Genomic DNA, 19,024 nt, shown 5'->3' on the forward strand with positions numbered 1-19,024 from the left:
GTTTTTTTTTTAATTAGAGAAACTGGGGCCTTCCTTGGTGGTGCTAAGTGGTTAAGAATCCACTTGCAGTGCAGGGGACACAGGTTCCGTGCCTTTTGGGGAACTAAGGTTCCACATGCTGAGGGGTAACTAAGCCTGCGCGCCGCTACTGCTGAGACCAGGCACCACAGCCGAGAGCGTGTGCGCTGCAATGATAAGATCCCATAAGACGCAGGAAGATCCTGTGTGCTGCAGCTGAGACCCACCCCCACCAAATAAATAATAAATAAAATTAGGGAACTGAAAAGGGGGCAGGCACTGGATGTGAGGAGGAAAATACATTGTGTACTCAGGCACTGAATATTTCTGTAAATGGACAGTTGTACAGTCACTTCCCTTAGAGAAGCTTGAAGGCATTACTTACTTGGCACGTATTCTTGTCTTACCATTTTCTCTTTCCAAGTTCAAATAAGAGTGATTTTTTTTTTTAAACCACCATTTTAAATTGAGATATAATTAAAATGCACAGTTCTAAGTTTTGACAGTTGTGTATACCCCCTGTGACATCCATCCAAAACAAGACCAAGAACTTACTGAAAAGCTTACTTCTGTCCTTTTCCGGCCAGTTGTTCACCACCATAACAACTGATTTTTATCACATTAATTAGTTTGCCTACATCCTAGATTTCATATAAAAGAATCATATAGTATGTATTCTTTTGTGTCTTGCTTCTTGTGCTTAAGCAGATATTTGTGTGTGTTGTTATAGTCATTCCTTTTTAAAGTGAATTTATTGAGATGTAACTCATGTAGCAAATAATTCACCTGTTTACTGTGTACAAGTCAATGATTTTTAGTATATTCATAGAGTTGTGTAACGATGATCACATTCAGATTTTAGAGCATTTTTGTTGCTGCAAGAGCTATCATTATATTCAGTTTACAGAATAGAACCCATACGCATTTAGCAGTCATTCCTTGTCTTGTCCCCTATCTTTTTAATCCTGCAGCCATAGACTGTTACTTATTTACTGTGTCTCTGTAGATTTGCGTATTCCAGACATTATTAGTTCATTTTTTATTGCTAAGTGGTATTCCATTGAATAGACTTACCAAATTTATCTATTTCATTGCTGATGGACATTTGGGTTTTATTTCCAGTTTGGGGTTACTATAAATAAAGCTACTCTATAAGCACTTTTGTTTAAGTGTTTTTGTTTCTGTTGAGTGACTCTCTAAGGGGATTGCATGATAGTTGGTTCATTGTTGGACTATGAAATGACTCCCTGCAGGCATAGGCAGGGAAGAATAACTGCTTTTAGGATATATAACAAAAAAAAACAACAGTAGCAGCAACCAAATGCAATAACTTTCAAAAGTCACAATACCTGCCATTTCATAGAGTTCAAGATAGAATCATGGTTCTCTCAAGTCACTTCCTCCCCCAAGAAGGGGGTTCTGTTGTCGCTTTTGATAGTCTTTAATGGACCCAAGAAAGCTGAGTGCCAAAGAATTGATGCTTTTGAACTGTGGTGCTGGAGAAGACTCTTGAGAGTCCCTTGGACTGCAAGGAGATCCAACCAGTCAATCCTAAAGGAGACCAGTCCTGGGTGTTCATTGGAAGGACTGATGCTAAAGCTGAAACTCCAGTACTTTGGTCACCTCATGCGAAGAGTTGACTCATTGGAAAAGACCCTGATGCTGGGAGGGATTGGGGGCAGGAGGAGAAGGGGACGACAGAGGAAGAGATGACTGGGTGGCATCACTGACTCGATGGACATGAGTTTGAGTAAACTCTGGGAGTTGGTGATGGACAGGGAGGCCTGGCGTGCTGATTCATGGGGTCGCAAAGAGTCAGACATGACTGAGTGACTGAACTGAACTGAATGGACCCAAGTAGTCTATGCCACACAGAATCCGACCTTCTCACCAGTTTAGTTCAGTCGCTCAGTCGTGTCCAACTCTTTGCAACCCCGTGAATCACAGCATGCCAGGCCTCCCTGTCCATCACCAACTCCCGGAGTTCACCCAAACTTAGGTGCATCGAGTTGATGATACCATCCAGCCATATCATCCTCTGTCGTCCCCTTCTCCTCCTGCCCCCAATCCCTCCCAGCATCAGGGTCTTTTCCAATGAACTCTTCACATGAGGTGGCCAAAGTATTGGAGTTTCAGCTTCAGCATCAGTCCTTCCAATGAATACCCAGGACTGATCTCCTTTAGGATGGACCAGTTGGATCTCCTTGCAGTCCAAGGGACTCTGAAGAGTCTTCTCCAACACCACAATTCAGAAGCATCGATTCTTTGGCGCTCAACTTTCTTCACAGTTCAACTCTCACATCCATACATGACTACTGGAAAAACCATAGCCTTGACTAGACGGACTTTTGTTGGCAAAGTACTGTCTCTGCTTTTTAATATGCTATCTAGGTTGGTCATAACTTTCCTTCCAAAGAGCAAGTGTCTTTTAATTTCATGGCGGCAGTCACCATCTGCAGTGATTTTGGAGCCTCCAAAAAAGTACAGTCAGTCACTGTTTCCACTGTTTCCCCATCTATTTCCCATGAAGTGATGGGACCGGATGCCATGATCTTCATTTTCTCAATGTTGAGTTTTAAGCCAACTTTTTCACTCTCCTCTTTCACTTTCATCCAGAGGCTTTTTAGTTCCTCTTCACTTTGTGCTATAAGGGTGGTGTCATCTGCATATCTGAGGTTATTGATATTTCTCCCAGCAATCTTGATTCCATCTTGTGTTTCTTCCAGCCCAGCGTTTCTCATGATGTACTCTGCATATAAGTTAAATAAGCAGGGTGACAATATACAGCCTTGACGTACTCCTTTTCCTATTTGGAACCAGTCAGTTATTCCATGTCGAGTTCTAACTGTTGCTTCCTGACCTGCATACAGGTTTCTCAAGAGGCAGATCAGGTGGTCTGGTATTCCCATCTCTTTCAGAATTTTCCACAGTTTATTATGATCCACACAGTCAAAGGCTTAGGCATAGTCAGTAAAGCAGAAGTAGATGTTTTTTTGGAACTCTCTTGCTTTTTCCATGATCCAGCAGATGTTGGCACATGTGAAATAAGAACTTCCCCTAAACTTGTCCTGTCATTTGCCCTCCAAAAGTGGTCTCAGAGTCTGTAGCTAACTCACATTCTGCGTCTGAAAGTCAGATAGCTGGAATTCAGTGTGAACTCTGTTGTTCAGACACATGTGGCTTACATCATAACTTCAGTGTCAGTACACTGAACTTGTCTGAACAAGTTTTGTTAAACCTGCAGAAATTTAAAAACCAGTGGGACGGTGTACCATCAGCATCAGCAGCCATAATTTAGGTATTGTTACATCATGGAGTCTTTAGAAAACCAGCCTTTTGGTTGACTGGGAGACGTTCATGAGCTTTCGTGAACCTCTCTTGCTTGTGGAAAAGACAGCATGGGGCATTTCATGACCCTGAAGGAATTTTGTTGGAAATTTACTGAGTTGTGAGTCTTTACTAAAACAGAAAACTTTCCAGATAGAATATTTGTTGCTAAGCATATCTGTATTTCCCATGTGATAAAACTGTTAGGCAGTGGGTCCCTTTTAGTAGCGATTAGTATGCTGACATCTCAAATCTTGCAAGAGGCTTGCCAATTTTCCTCACTTTATAAAAGTTTCTATCACTTCTATATACTCCATCATTGAAGATTCTTTTTGATTCTTGCCTGTCTGTATTGTATCCAATCTTTGACTCACACTGCCAATGTAATTTTTCTGAAACATGCCATTATCCTGTCAGAAATCCTTCAGTGGGTCCCCATCTTCTTCAGGATAAAATCCAGACTTTTATAACGTGGCTTTCCAGGAGCATTTTAACCTACTGCTTACAGTTTTACCTGATTTATCTCCATATCCCAATAATCAACATGGTAATAGCTAACATTTATATAGTACTTACTTTATATGCCAAGCTCTGGCCTAGGCCATCATAATAAACTATCTATAATTCTGCAAGTAGATCACATACTCCCATTTCCTACCTTTTGCTCACTCTGTACCCTGGAGTCCTATTTTCCAGTCTTCATCTGTATAATAATGCCTACTTGTTCTTTCACATTCCATTCAGACATCACTTCTTAGAAGCTCAATTCCAAAATTCATTTTCTTCATCCCACTTCCACTCCTCACCTCTTAAAATTGTTCTGAGATGTCTGGGCAATGCATGTATAGTATCTAGAATTGAGCAGAGAACACAGTTTTTACTCCCTGTGCTACATCTTCTTTTTAGTGAGTATGGTTCGGTAAGAGTGACTTGCCCTAGTTTAAGGTTAGAGAGAACAAGATTTATGACTATTCATAATCAACATCACCTTCTCAAAATCTGTGTTTGAAAACACCTGGGTCCAGAGGCAAAATTCTTAGTCTGATAATATAGTAAGATAGTCCTTGCCTTTGAAGATCCCAGATTCTAGTGGGAATAGACAGACTTACAAACGGCTAATTATATGTAGCTAGATCAGAGATTTAAACATTAAAAGAAAAAAAGCCATAAAAGAATTAGAAGAAGCCTAGGCAACTTTTTTCTGTCATTCAATTTGGAAAGGCTGAAGGATCTAAGCTGTGAACTATAAAGGAAATGATTGCTTTATTTAAAAATGAAGTATTTTACATGATAAAAAAATTCCATAAAATAAAGCAAATAGAAGAATAAGATTGTAGCTTTTGTTAATACATAACCTCTAACTTCTGCCATATATTAAAATGAACTTGTAGCATTCAGAAAGCAAAAAGGATTAACAACCCACTAGAAAAATGGATGAGAAAATGAATAGAGAAGAAAATGAAAATGATATCACAGAAGTCAGAGACATCAGTAAACATGAAAATTGTTCAAGATTAATTCTAATTGAGGAATTGCAAATTATTTTATTTTAAAAATAATTTTATTTATTTATTTTTGGCTGTGCTGGGTCTTTGTTGCTGCACAGGCTTCTCTCCAGTTGTGGCACGCGGGCGCGCCTCTCTGGCTGGGGGCTTCTCGTTGCTGTGGCTTCCCTGTGGCACACGGGCTCTAGGATGCATGGGCTTCAGTGGTCGTGGCTCTGGGGCTCTTGAGCACAAGCTCTATGTTTGTGGTGCATAAACTTTTAATTCCTCTGTGACATGTAGAATCTTTCTGGAACGTGTCTCCTGCATTGGCAGGTGGATTCTTTACAACTGAGCCACCAGGGAAGCCCATGAATTGCAAATTAAAATCTTTTGACTATCATGTTGAGGTAAGTTGTGTCAAAAGTTCACAAAGCCATCTTAAAGCTCATACTGGCCTAAGATGAAAAACTTGAATATAAGGAAAAATTAAGGACTGCAATAGATTGAACTGTATTAAATAAGTAAAATTGCAGGAGTTCATAATGATATTTTTAAAATAAAAAAGCAAAAATAACTATTGATCACGTTTGGATATTTCAAAGGTGTCAACTCATTATTATGAAAATTTATACATAGAAAGAAGCATGTGTTTTGTTGCAAAGTGTATTTCAGAGTAACCAAAGAGTCAATAGCAAAAAGCTCTTTATCAAAGAAGGTCAGTTAATAAATGAGGACGGTATGAAAGTGTTAGAAAAGACACCATTTTGTGCCCATAATACAATAATAGGTCTAGATGGATCATTGGTGTATGCTAAAAGTATAGGTAAAGGTGTTAGGTAACTAATGGTGGGTGCAAGGTAATATTCTAAAGTCACTGATCAATCTTAGCATGACTAAAAGTAGGAAAGACGTTATATGTCTCTTGATTGGATAACATTGGAAAGGCACAGGACTTCTTGTGAAGTATTCTACCCTAAAAGAATTAACCTGAATCTAATCATATAAAGTAACAGAGGACAGATCAGCTAAGGTTTATTAGGTTGTTGTGAGGACTTTGGCTTTCTCACGTGGGGTGAGATATGTTGCGAATAGCCAGTTTCCCCCATAGCTCACTTAGTACTTCAAGTAAAGTTCGGCTGCATTTTATACAGTCAAACCTGATTTTATTTTCTTTATTTTTTACAGCAGTTTAAGGTTCACAGCGAAATAGAGGGGAAGATAGAACTTTGGCTTTTACTATTAATAGTAGAGTCAGGTGCATTCCAGGCTTTTGAGCAGAATGATCTGGCTTAGTTTTAACAAACTACCTGACTGCTATGTTGAAAGTAGGCTGGGAGAAGGGGGAGCAGGAGTATTAGCAAAGATGCCAAGTTGCGAGATTTTGTGTTAGTCCAGGTGAGATGTGAAGGTTGCCTGTACTGCATACTAGTAGAGGAAGGGAGAAGTGCTTATAACTGTAAATATATTAAGTTGGCAGAAGATTGGTTAGGATTAGTAGAGACAGCATGATTTCTGATTTAATGAGGGGCATGAGAGAGAGATAAGGAGGACCATAGAGGTTTTGGTTCAAGCAATTCAAAGTGCATTATTACCTTTAGAAGGGGATGACAGAGGATGAGATGGTTGGATGGCATCACTGACTCAAGGGACATGGGTTTGAGCAAGCTCTGGGAGTTTGTGATGGACAGGGAAACCTGGTGTGCTGCAGCCCATGGGGTGGCAAAGAGTCAGACACGACTGAGTGACTGAACTGAACTGGACATTTAACCAGGGTGGGAAAGACTGTGAGAGCAGATTTGGAAGAGAAGATAAAGAATTCAGTTTTGAGTATCTTCCGCTTAATAACTATTCATTGTGAATATAGTACTGCCGAATATTAAGAACCAAGGATGTGAGACAGTTGCTGGGAGAAGGCCTTTCATTGTCAGTTTCACATTACTCCTTAACTGTGAGTTCTCACTCATGAGCTTGATATTGTTTCTGTATTTTTTTGTTTGTTTTGTTTTTCCATTTAAGATTTATGCATATAAAACTTACTTTGTGCCAGGTACTGTTCTCTCAAATTCCTCAAGTACTAATTTTTTTTTTTAATTCTCATAAAAACCTTGAGGTAACTGTATTGCCTGTTTTACAGATGAGGCACTGAGAAATTAAGGAACTTGCCAGAGGTCACACAGCTAGAAAAGGTAGAGTTATATCTCATACTCTTAAGTCCTAAGTTTGGTTCCAGAGTAAATGTGAGTCAAATAAAGTGAGCCTGTGAGGCTGCAAAACAAGCATGCGTGCTCAGTTGTGTCTGACTCTTCATGACCCCGTGGATGCAGCTTGCCAGGGTCCTCTGTCCATGGAATTTTTCCAGGCAAGAATACTGCAGCGTCTTGCCATTTCCTTCTCCAGGGATCATCCAGACCCAGGGATCAAACCTGCATTTCCTGCATTGGCAGGCAGATTCTTTACCACAGTGCCACCTGGGAAGCGACTTGAGGCTGCAAATGCTGGTACATAAAGCCCTAGAAATTACGTCTCAAGGTGCTTTTAACCAAGGCAGGCTTTTACGTGAATCCTTTTAACATCAAAAAAAATTTATTTGGCTGCATCAGGTCTTAGTTGTGGCCCTAAGGATTTTTGTTGTATTGTTCAGGATCTTTCATTGTGGCATGTGGACTCTAGTTATGGCGTGCAGGCTCAGTGGTTGTAGCATGAGGGCTTAGTTGCTCCATGATATATGGGATCTTAGTTCCTCAACCAGGGATCAAACCTGTGTCACCTGCATTGCAAGGTGGGTTGTTTACCACTGGACCACCAGGGAAAATTCGTATGTGAGACCTTCTTGAATGTAATGCTTATGTAAGTAGGAAAATATCAATACTGCATTCTTATCCATTCCTTAACATAATAAAGGCTGTATATGACAGTCTCACAGCTAACATCATACTCAAGAAGGAAAAGCTGGAAGCATTTCTTTTAAGATCAGAAACAAGACAGGGATGCTCATTCTCACCACTTTTATTCCATATGTATTGGAAGTCGTGGCCATAGCAGTTAGACAAGAAAAGGAAAAGAATTTCAAGTTGAAAAGAAGTAAAACTGTCACTGTTTGCAGATGGTATGATACTATACATAGAAAATCCTAAAGATGCCACCAAAAAGGCACCAGAGCTCATCTATGAATTTGGTAAAGTTGCAAGATACAAAATTAACATACAGAAATCTGTTGCATTCCTATACAATAACAATGAAATATCAGAAAGAGAAATTAATGAAACAATCCTGTTAACCACTCACATCAAAAAGAATAAAATAAACCTCTACCTAAAGATGTTAGGAATAAACCTCTACCTAAACAGGTTAAAGACAGGTGCTTGAAAAACAGTGACACTGTTGAAAGAAATTGAAGATGAGACAGACAGATGGAAGGATACACCATATTAATGGATTGGAAGAATTAGAGTTGTTAAAATGGCCATACTACCCAAGGCAATCTGCAGTTTCAGTGCAATCTCCATCAAAATACCAAGGATATTTTTCACAGAACTAAAACAAATAATTTAAAATTTTGTATGGAAACAGAAAAGATTGCAAATATAACAATCTTGAGAAAGAAGAGCAACACCGAAGGAATCATGCTCCCTGACTTCAGACTGTATTACAAAGCTGCAGTAATCAAACAGTATGATACTGACACAAAAACAGACACGTAGACCTATGGAATAAAATAGAGAGCCCAGAAATAAATCCACATACCTTTAGTCAGTTAATCTATTGGCAATGGAAGCAAGAATATGCAATGTAAAAAGTCTCTTCAGTAAGTGGTGCTGGGAAAGCTGGACAGCTCCATGTAAAAAGAATGAAATTAGAATAGTCTCTAAACCATACATAGACCCCAAATGTATTAAAGACCTAAATGTAGGGCTGGAAACCATAGAATTCCTAGAATAAAACACAGAAGAACTTTGTTTGACATAATTCATAGCAGTATGTGTGTGTGTGTGTGTGTATAATTCTGATCTGTCTCCTAAGTCAAGGAAACAAAAGCAAAAATAAAAAATTTCTCTGGTGGCTCAGGTGGTAAAGAATCTGCCTGCACTCTTGGAGACCCAGTTTTGATTCCTGGGTTGAGAAGATCCCACGCAGAAGGGCTTGGTTACCCACACCAGTATTCTTGCCTGGAGAATTCTGTGGGCAGAGAAGCCTGGCAGGCTATACAGCCTATGGCGTCACAGAGTTGGACACAACTAACACTTTCAAATGAGACTTAATTAAACTTAAAAGCTGTTTTCCATGGCAGAAAGATCATTGACAAAACAAAAAGACAGCCTATTGAATGGGAGAAGATATTTGCAGATGATGAACCAATAAGGTTTATTTCCAAAATACATAAACAGCTCATAGAACTCAACATCAAAAAAATGTTTGATTTAAAAATGGGCAGAAGACCAGAATAGACATTTTTCCAAAGAAAACATACAGATTATTTCCAAAAGACAATGAAAAGATGTTCAACATTGTTAATCATTCAGTTCAGTTCAGTTCAGTCGCGTCCGACTCTTCGCAACCCCATGAATCACAGCACGCCATGCCTCCCTGTCCATCACCAACTCCCGGGGTTCACTCAGACTCATGTCCATCGAGTTGGTGATGCCATCCAGCCATCACATCCTCTGTTGTCCCCTTCTCCTCCTGCCCCCAATCCCTCCCAGCATCAGAGTCTTTTCCAATGAGTCAACTCTTCGCATGAGGTGGCCAAGGTACTGGAGTTTCAGCTTTAGCATCATTCTTCCCAAAGAAATCCCAGGGCTGATCTCCTTCAGAATGGACTGGTTGGATCTCCTTGCAGTCCAAGGGACTCTCAAGAGTCTTCTCCAGCACCACAGTTCAAAAGCATCAATTCTTTGGCGCTCAGCCTTCTTCACAGTCCGACTCTCACATCCATACGTGACCACAGGAAAAACCATAGCCTTGACTAGACGGACTTTTGTTGGCAAAGTACTGTCTCTGCTTTTTAATATGCTATCTAGGTTGGTCATAACTTTCCTTCCAAGGAGTAAGCGTCTTTTAATTTCATGGCTGCAGTCACCATCTGCACTGATTTTGGAGCCCCCAAAAATAAAGTCTGACACTGTTTCCACTCTTTCCCCATCTATTTGCCATGAAGTGATGGGACCGGATGCCATGATCTTTGTTTTCTGAATGTTGAGCTTTAAGCCAACTTTTTCATTCTCCACTTTCACTTTCATCCTCCACTTTCACTTTCATCAAGAGGCTTTTTAGTTCTTCTTCACTTTGTGCCATAAGGGTGGTGTCATCTGCATATCTGAGGTTATTGATACTTCTCCTGGCAATCTTGATTCCAGCTTGTGCTTCTTCCAGCCCAGCGTTTCTCATGATGTACTCTGCATATAAGTTAAATAAGCAGGGTGACAATATACAGCCTTGACGTACTCCTTTTCCTATTTGGAACCAGTCTGTTGTTCCGTGTCCAGTTTTAACTGTTGCTTCCTGACCTGCATACAGGTTTCTCAAGAGGCAGATCAGGTGGTCTGGTATTCCCACTTCTTTCAGAATTTTCCACAGTTTGTTGTGATCCACACAGTCAAAGGCTTTGGCATAGTCAATAAAGCAGAAATAGATGATTTTCTGGAGCTCTCTTGCTTTTTCCATGATCCAGCAGGTGTTGGCAATTTGATCTCTGGTTTCTCTGCCTTTTCTAAAACCAGCTTGAACATCAGGAAGTTCACAGTTAACATATTGCGGAAGCCTGGCTTGGAGAATTTTGAGCATTACTTTACTAGCGTGTGAGATGAGTGCAATTGTGTAGTTAATCATTAGAGAAATGTAAATCAAAGCCATAGTGAAATATTACCTCACAACTGTCAGAATGGCTGTCATCAAAAAGACCACAAATAAAAAATGTTGCTAAAGATTTGAAAAAAGGGAACCCTTGTACACTATTGGTGGGAAGATAAATTGGTGTAGCCACTATGGAAAACAATATGGAGGTTTCTCAAAAAACTAAGACTGGAACTACTATGTGACCAAGCAGCTCCACTCCTGGATGTATTAATCTGGAAAAAAAGAAAATGCTAATTCAAAAAGACACACTCACTCTGATGTTCATAGTAGCATTATTTACAGTTGCCAAGATATGGAAGCAACCTAAGTTGTGTTCATCAACGAATGAATAGAAAAGATGTGTGTGTGTGTGTGTGTGTACACAATGGAATACTAATCAGCCATTAAAAAACAAGAAGTTTTGCTATTTGCAACAATATGGATGGACTCAGAAGGTATGCTGGGTGAAATGAGAGAAATACAAATACCATATGATGTCACTTATATCTGTTAATGTATTTAACAGAAAAGAAACACTCAAAGATAAAAATAACTAGTTACAAGTGGGAAGAGAGAATGGGCAGGGGCAAGACAGGGGTAGGGAATTAAGAACAAACTAGTATGTATAAAAATAAAGCTACAAGGAGGTATAGTATGGCGCAAGGAATATAGCCAGAATTTTATAATAAATACAAATAGAATGTAACTTTTAAAAGTTACGAATCACTATTTTATACACCTGAAACATATAGTATTATGCATCAACTAACTACACCTTGGAGAAGGCAATGGCACACCACTCCAGTACTCTTGCCTGTAAAATCCCATGGACGGAGGAGCCTGGAAGGCTGCAGTCCATGGGGTTGCTGAGGGTTGGACACGACTGAGCGACTTCACTTTTCACTTTTCACTTTCATGCATTGGAGGTGGAAATGGCAACCCACTCCAGTGTTCTTGCCTGGAGAATCCCAGGGACGGCAGAGCCTGGTGGGTTGCCGTCTGTGGGGTCACACAGAGTCGGACACGACTGAAGCGACTTAGCAGCAGCAGCAACTACACCTCAGTTTTTAAAAAAGAAAAATTTACTGCATCTTTGTCATTTGTTTACGTGACACGTCTGGCATGTTGCAAGTTTGTTTCGGGATTTGTGAACTGATATTATTCCATGTGCTCCATATATTCTTCTATTTAATATTGCGTCAGTTGCTTGACTGATTAATGGTGAAATCCTTAAGGAGTTGGCTGGCCTATTTGCATTGTTATTGGTTTTACCCCTTTTTTCTTTTTTGGCTGCATCATGAGGCTTGCAGGATCTAAGTTCCCTGACCAGGGGTTGAGCCTGGGCCCCTGAAGTGAAAGCTCTGAGTCCTAACCACTGGACCACCAGGGAGTTCCTTTGTTTACTCCTTTTGGCTCAGACCTCCATTGCCCCAAAAGGCAGTGTAGCTTTTTAGTTCAGATTTCTTTTTAATAGTCACAGTGACCTTTACAGCTGTCAGTTTGAAATGATATAATTTTGCAAAGTGGTTTATGTTATTTAAATGTTTTTCCTTGAGGGTTCATCAGTTTCTACAAGGTGATGATGATGGTTACTGGCCCTTTTAGGTTAATGTTCCTATAAGGACCACATAATAAGTATAAAATAGTAATACCTGTTTCAGAATTGTTGGGAAGATTACATAAAATAATGAATGTCAAGTTTTAGAATACAGCCTTACTGTTAGCTGGCATTATAATTTTGTAATATGTGATATAAAATGATAAGGATGTTTATATATTGCATTTATGAACATGGTATATAGCAAATATCAAGCCTGCTCCTCTTTTGGGATGTGAAGCCATAGTAATTTAAGAATATTAGCCAGTATTTTTGGTATTGTGATATTTTATAGATTTTTATAGTGGGACTATCCTCTTAAAAATGATTAAATCTGTTGCCTGCTAAACTTAACCACATTTTGGTGTTTGTAATTCAGTATTTCTCAAGATATTTCTCTATTCTTTGGAGAGCACTAATTTAGTTATTTTTTATTTGATAATAGCTTCCTTTTAAGGGAGTTTTGATACCCTAGAAACTGATCTCAAACCTTTTTGGTCTTGAGACCCCTTAAAAATTATTGAGCTATTTGAAGAGCTATTGTGTTAATAATTTATTTGAAAATAACAATCATCAACCTATTATATGTTAACACTTTAGTGAAAATTGTAGTTTTCTAAAACAAAATCGTTAAGTGGGAAGAGGGGCATTGTTTTTACATATTGCAAAATTCTTTGAAGTCTATGCTAATAGAAGATAACTGGATCCTTATCTACTTTTTCATTCAGTTACTGTGTTTGTTATTTTGGTTGAACTATTTGAAGAAAGTCTAGCCTCACACAGGAATATTATCAGAAAAGGGAGAAATATGTTAATAGTCTTTCAGATAACTGGATATTTTTCTTGGATACAGCACCAAAATTTCATGAGTAATGTTTCTTTTTTTTTCCTTTTAATTAATAAACTATTTTTTAGAGCAGTTTTAGGTTCACAGCAAACTGTAAAAAATATTGTGTTCTCATATATGCATAAACTCCCCACTGTCAACATACGGAATCCCAGTGGTACATTTATCACAACTGATGAGCCTACATTGACCCATCACTATCGCCCAAAGTCCATAGTTTACATTAGTGTTCATTCTTGGTGGTGTACATTCTGTGAGTTTTGACACGTGTATCCACCACTGCAGTATCATGCAGAATGGTTTCACTGCCCTAAAAATTTGTGTTCTGCATGTTAATCCTCCCCTGGCCCCACTTCATCCCAGTCTTTGCAGCCCCTGAGTACTCTCTTCCTGGCTTGTCGTGGCCCGGCTTCTCACTGTGGTCTTCTATGGCCCTTTCTCTATTCAAGTGAAAGTGGGGAGCGCTCTCTGGTGCCTGTTCTTTTTTATTTTTATTTTCTTTTGATTGAAGTATAGTTGACTTACAGTGTTTCAGGTATACAGCAGAATGATTCATTATGTGTGTGTGTATATGTATATGTATTTTTTTTTTTTTTCAGATCTTTTTCCATTTTGGTTATTACAAGATATGTAATTCCCTGTGTTACATAATAGATCCTGGTTTGTTTATTTCTTTGGTTTACGTTTTTAGTTGTCAAAGATTATAATTGTATAATATTGAGAAGTATAGAACAAAATACAATTATTGGAAGATAATTGCTCTACAATATTGTGTTGGCCTCTGCCACACATCAGCACAAAGCAGCCACAGGTACACATAGGTCCCCTCCCTCCTGAACCCCGCTCCCATCTCCCACCCCATCCCGCCCCTCTAGGTCCTCACAGAACACTAGTTTGAGCTCCCTGTATAGTAGTGTGTGTCTGTTTCACTTGATTCATAGAAAACTTTTTAACTTTGATGAAGTTTAGTATTTGAAAGTTTTGTTGCTTATGCTGTTGGTGTGTAAGAATCTGTTGCTACATCTAAAATCACAACATTTTAACCCTGTTTTTTTTTTAAGAGTTTGATTTTTTCCCTTATGTTTAGATCTTTGATACATTTTGGGTTAATTTTTTTATATGGTGTGAGGTCAGAAATCCAACTTGACCTTTTGCGTGTGGCTATTCAGTTGTCCCAGCATCATTTTTTATTTATTTTTTAATTGAAGGATAATTGCTTTGCAGAGTTTTGTTGCTTTCTGTCAAACAGCATCATTTGTTGAAAAGGCAGTTCTTTCCCCACAGAGTAGTGTTGACAGTCTTGATAAAAATCAGTTGACCACTGATGTATGGGTTTACTTCTGGATTCTCAGTTCTGTTGGCCTGTATGCCTATCCTTGTGTCAGTGCCACACTCTTTTTAGAAATTCATTTAATGTTCATTTATCTTTACCTGCGCTGGGTCTTCGTTGCGCAGGCTTCCCCTTGTTGCGGCAAGTGAAGGCTACTCTTGGTTGCGGTGCGTGGGCTTCTCATTGTGGCGGCTTCTCCTGTTGTGGAGCACAGACTTCTGGGGTGTGCAGGCCTCAGTAGTCGCAGCACACAAGCTTCGTAATCGTTCTGACCGTATGAAATTTTCCCAGACAGGGATTGTACCCATGTCCTCTGCATGAGCAGGCAGTCTTACCCACTGCATCACCAGGGAAGTCTAGTACTACCCTCTGATTATTGTGGCTTGTAATAATTTTTGAAATCAGGATATGGAACTCCTTCAGCTTTGTTCAGCTGTCTTCAAAACATGATTGTTCTGGCTGTTGGACTCCCTTGCAATTCCATATGAATTTTAGGGTTAGTCTTTTCATTTCTGCCAAAAAGAAATTTTGGTAGGGATTGCATTGAATATGTACTTCAATTTGGGGAGTATTGACATCTTAACAATATTAAGTATTCTGATCTAGGAACATAAGATGTTTTCCCATTTATTTAGGTCTTTAATTTCTTTCAGCATTGTTTTGCACTTTTTACTATGCAGGTCTGCCACCTCCTTAGTTAAATTTATTCCTAAGTATTTTACTCACTTTGTTACTATTGTAAATGGAATTGTTTCCTTCACTTCAGATTATCCATTGCTAGTGTATAGATGCGGAGAAGGCAACGGCACCCAACTCCAGTACTTTTGCCTAGAAAATCCCATGGATGGAGGAGCCTGGTAGGCTGCAGTCCATGGGGTCGCTAGAGTTGGACAAGACTGAGCGACTTCACTTTCACTTTTCACTTTCATGCTTTGGAGAAGGAAATGGCAACCCACTCCAGTGTTCTTGCCTGGAAAATCCCAGGGACGGGAAGCCTTGTTGGCTGCCGTCTATGGGGTCGCACTGAGTCGGACACGACTAAAGCGACGCAGCAGCAGCAGTGTATAGATTTGAATTGCAAAAGTATAGAAATAGAAACAAATTTTGCATGGTTCTTGTATCTGGCAGCCTTGATGAATTTGTTTATTAGGTCTAATAGTTTTTCTTCAGGATTTCCTATGTATAAGATCATGATATCTCTGAGGAGAGGTAGTTCTTCCTTTTCAATCTGGATGCCTTTTGTTTCTTTTTCTCTTACCAGTTGCCCTGGCTAGAACTTCTAGACAGTGTCCAACAGAGTGAATATCCTTATCTTGTTCCTCTTCTTAGTGGGAAGCGTTAAATCTTTCATCACAGAGTATGTTAGTCCTGAATTTTTCATAGATGCTCACAGTCAGGTTGTAGAGGCTTCTTTCTGTTCCTAGATTCTTGAGTGTTTTTATCATGAAAGGGTGTTGGAAGGGGTCAAATGCCTTTTTTGTGTCAGTTGAGATGATTGTATTATTTTTTCCTATTTCACTCTATTAATATGTGTTTGATTTTTTTCAATTGATTTGGTTTTTTATGTTGAACCACCCTTGCATTTCTGGGGTAAATCCATGGTGCATAGTCCTCTTAATACAGTCCTGAATTTGTTTTGCTAATTTTTTTCTTTTGAGGATTCTTGCATCTATATTCATAAGGAGATTGATCTGTAGTTCTCTTGATGTTTTTGTCTTTGGCAGGGTAAAACCAGCCTCATGTAATGAGTCAGGGAAGTATTCATTCCTTTATTTTTTAGAAGAGTTCGAGAAGAACTGATGGTATTTTTATTTTTTCTTTAAATGTCTGGCAGAATTCATCAGTGGAACCATGTGACCCTTGACTTTTCTTTGTCAGAAGTTTTAAAAATTACTGTTTTTATATCTTTACTTTTATTAAGTCTATCTTTTTTTTTTTTTTTTGAGTAGTTTATTTCTAAGAATTTGTCCATTTCATCTGTGTTATGTACTTACTGGCATACTCTTGTTCATTTTATTTTTTTGTAATACTTTCTATTTCTGTAAAGTCAGTAGTGATGCTTTCATTTCTGGTTTTGGTAAATTGAGTCTTCTTTGACTTCTTGGTCAGTCTGTCTAAAGGTTTGTCATTATTGTTAATCTTTTCAAAGAGGTTTTAGTTTCTCTGGTTTTTTTCTCTATTTTTCTGTTCTCTTGCTTCAAAAACTCTTTACCTACATCTTTATTATTTCCTTTCTTCTGCTTCATTATCATTTTGTTCTTCTTTTTCTAGTTCCTTAAGGGTGGTAGGTTAGGTTATTGATTAGTGATAATTCTTTTTTTAATGTAAGTGTTTACAGCTATGAAATTTCCTCTGAACACTGCTTTTGCTACATCTTATATATTTTGGTGTGTTGGGTTTATTTTCTTATTATTATTCTCAAAGTATTTTCTAATTTTCTTTCTTTATTTTTATTTTGGCCACACTGTGTGAGTTGCAGGATCTTGGTTCCTTGACCAGGGATCAAACCTATGCCCCCTGCAATGAAAGTGTGGAGTCCTAACCACTGGACCACCAGGGAATTCCTTACGGATGTCTAGCTTACCTCTCTTAGTTGTTTCATCTATTACTGAAAGTAGTGTTGAAGTCTACAGCTATTACTTTTCCTCCCTTCCACTCTGTCAGTTTTACTTCATATTTTGGGGGACTCTGTTGTTAGGTGCTTATAAATTTTTAATCATTAATGTAGGGACTTCCTAGGTGATGCAGTAGTAAAGAACCACCTTCCCAATGTAGGAGACCATCCCTGAGTAGGAAATGCAGGTTCGATCCCTGAGTCAGGAAGATCCCTGGGAGGAGGAAATGGCAGCCCACTCCAGTATTCTTGTTGTTGTGGAGTGGCTAAGATGTGTCTGACTCTTGGCAACCCCAGGGACTGCAGCCTGCCAGGCTTGCCTGTCCTTCACTACCTCCCGGAGTTTGCTCGGACTCACGTCCATCGTGTTGATGATGCCATCCAACCATATCATGATCACCCCCTTCTCTTCCTGTGCTCAGTCTTTCCCAGCATCAGGGTCTTTTCTAGTTAGTCAGCTCTTTGCACCTGGTGGCCAGAGTATTGGAATTTTGAACAGTATTCTTACCTGGAAAATTCCACAGACAGGAGCCTGGTGTGCTGTAGTCCATAGCATCATAAAGAGTTGGACAGCTGAGTGACAAAGCGCCCACACAGTCGATAACACTTTATTATATAATAGAGGTTAAGGTGTACAACATAGTAATTCATAGTTTTTAAAAGTTACGTTTCATTTATAGTTACTGTTAAATCTTCTTGGTAGATTGACTTACAATGTCCTTTGTCTACTGTAACAAGTTTTATCTTAACATCTATTTTGTCTGATGTTAGTACATTCACCCCATTTTTCTTTCATTTGCTGTTTTCATGGGCTTTTTCTTTCATTTTTAACTTCTTCATGTCTTTGAATCTAATGTTGAGTTTCTTATACATAGCATATAGTTGGATCATGGGTTTGTTTTTTTTTTTAATCCATTCTGCCTTTTATTGGAGAGTATAATCCATTTACATATAATGTAATTACTGATAAGTAAGGATCTTTGCCATTTTGCTATTTGTTTTTTAACATAGCCCATGTTACTGAACTTTTAGGTCTTCCTTACTGCCTTTTATATCATATAACTATTTTCTAGTGTACTATTTTGATTCCTTTTCCACTTTTACTGTGCAATTTTTAGTTATTAGTGTCTGTCTTGGGGATATATAGTTAACATCTTAATTAATAATGACTTAGTTTCAATAGTATTACAAAATACTTGGCTCATATGTAGCTGTGTCCCTCAACTTTAGATTGTTATTGTACTGTCACAAATTTCATATTTATACATTGTATGCTCATCAACATAAACTTACGATTATTTTTGTATGTAGCTATCTATCACATAAGGTTAAAAAGAAATTACAAACCAAAATGCAACCTTCTTCCTTCCTTCCTTTATCAAACATTTTATATGTGCTAAGTTGCTTCCATCATGTCCAACTCTTTGCGACCCTGTGGACTGTAGCCCACCAGGCTCCTCTGTCCATTGGATTCTCCAGCCCACTGGAGTGGGTTGCCGTGTCCTTCTCCAGGGGATCATCCCGACCCAGAGATCGAACACATATCTCTTAAGTCTGCTGCATTGGCAAGCGGGTTTTTTACCACTGGTGCCACCTGAGAAGTTCATTTTATGATAAAGTGCTTTGGTTATGCTTTCAGATACTATTCTAAATAGATTGCAGATATTATCTTAATTTTTTGAGGTAAAAACAATTTTATAGCCCAGGAAGATGAGGCATAAAGAAGACAACTTTCCCAAGGCCATAGAAGCGTTATAACATTGTCAGAAATCTAAACCCAGGTAATCTGACTCCAGAATCCATGTTCTTAACTACCAGTCTCTCACTTCCTAGAGTACTAGTATTCCTTCTATTACATTACAGCATGGAGTGTAAAATTCAACTGGATACATAAAACAGATGCACTCATGTTGAAAATTCAGGATAGATAAAGCAAAGAGTACTGGGAGTCAGTTGGGAGGAAGACCTATGT

General features: G+C 38.7%; 1 protein-coding gene and 1 long non-coding RNA gene across 16 annotated transcripts in view; both read left to right on the plus strand.

Annotated features, from left to right (window-relative positions):
* LCOR (ligand dependent nuclear receptor corepressor) overlaps positions 1–19,024 on the plus strand; it is a 147,223-nt gene that overhangs the window by 51,617 nt on the left and 76,582 nt on the right. The gene's annotated exons all lie outside the window — the stretch shown is intronic.
* LOC129636441 (uncharacterized) lies at positions 1,781–17,196 on the plus strand. The gene is made up of 4 exons (XR_008706922.1): positions 1,781–5,239; positions 6,697–6,780; positions 6,967–7,018; positions 7,230–17,196. It is a non-coding gene; the product is annotated as an uncharacterized LOC129636441 (long non-coding RNA).

The sequence above is a fragment of the Bubalus kerabau genome, chromosome 22, assembly GCF_029407905.1.
Source record: "Bubalus kerabau isolate K-KA32 ecotype Philippines breed swamp buffalo chromosome 22, PCC_UOA_SB_1v2, whole genome shotgun sequence".
NCBI lineage: Eukaryota > Metazoa > Chordata > Mammalia > Artiodactyla > Bovidae > Bubalus > Bubalus kerabau.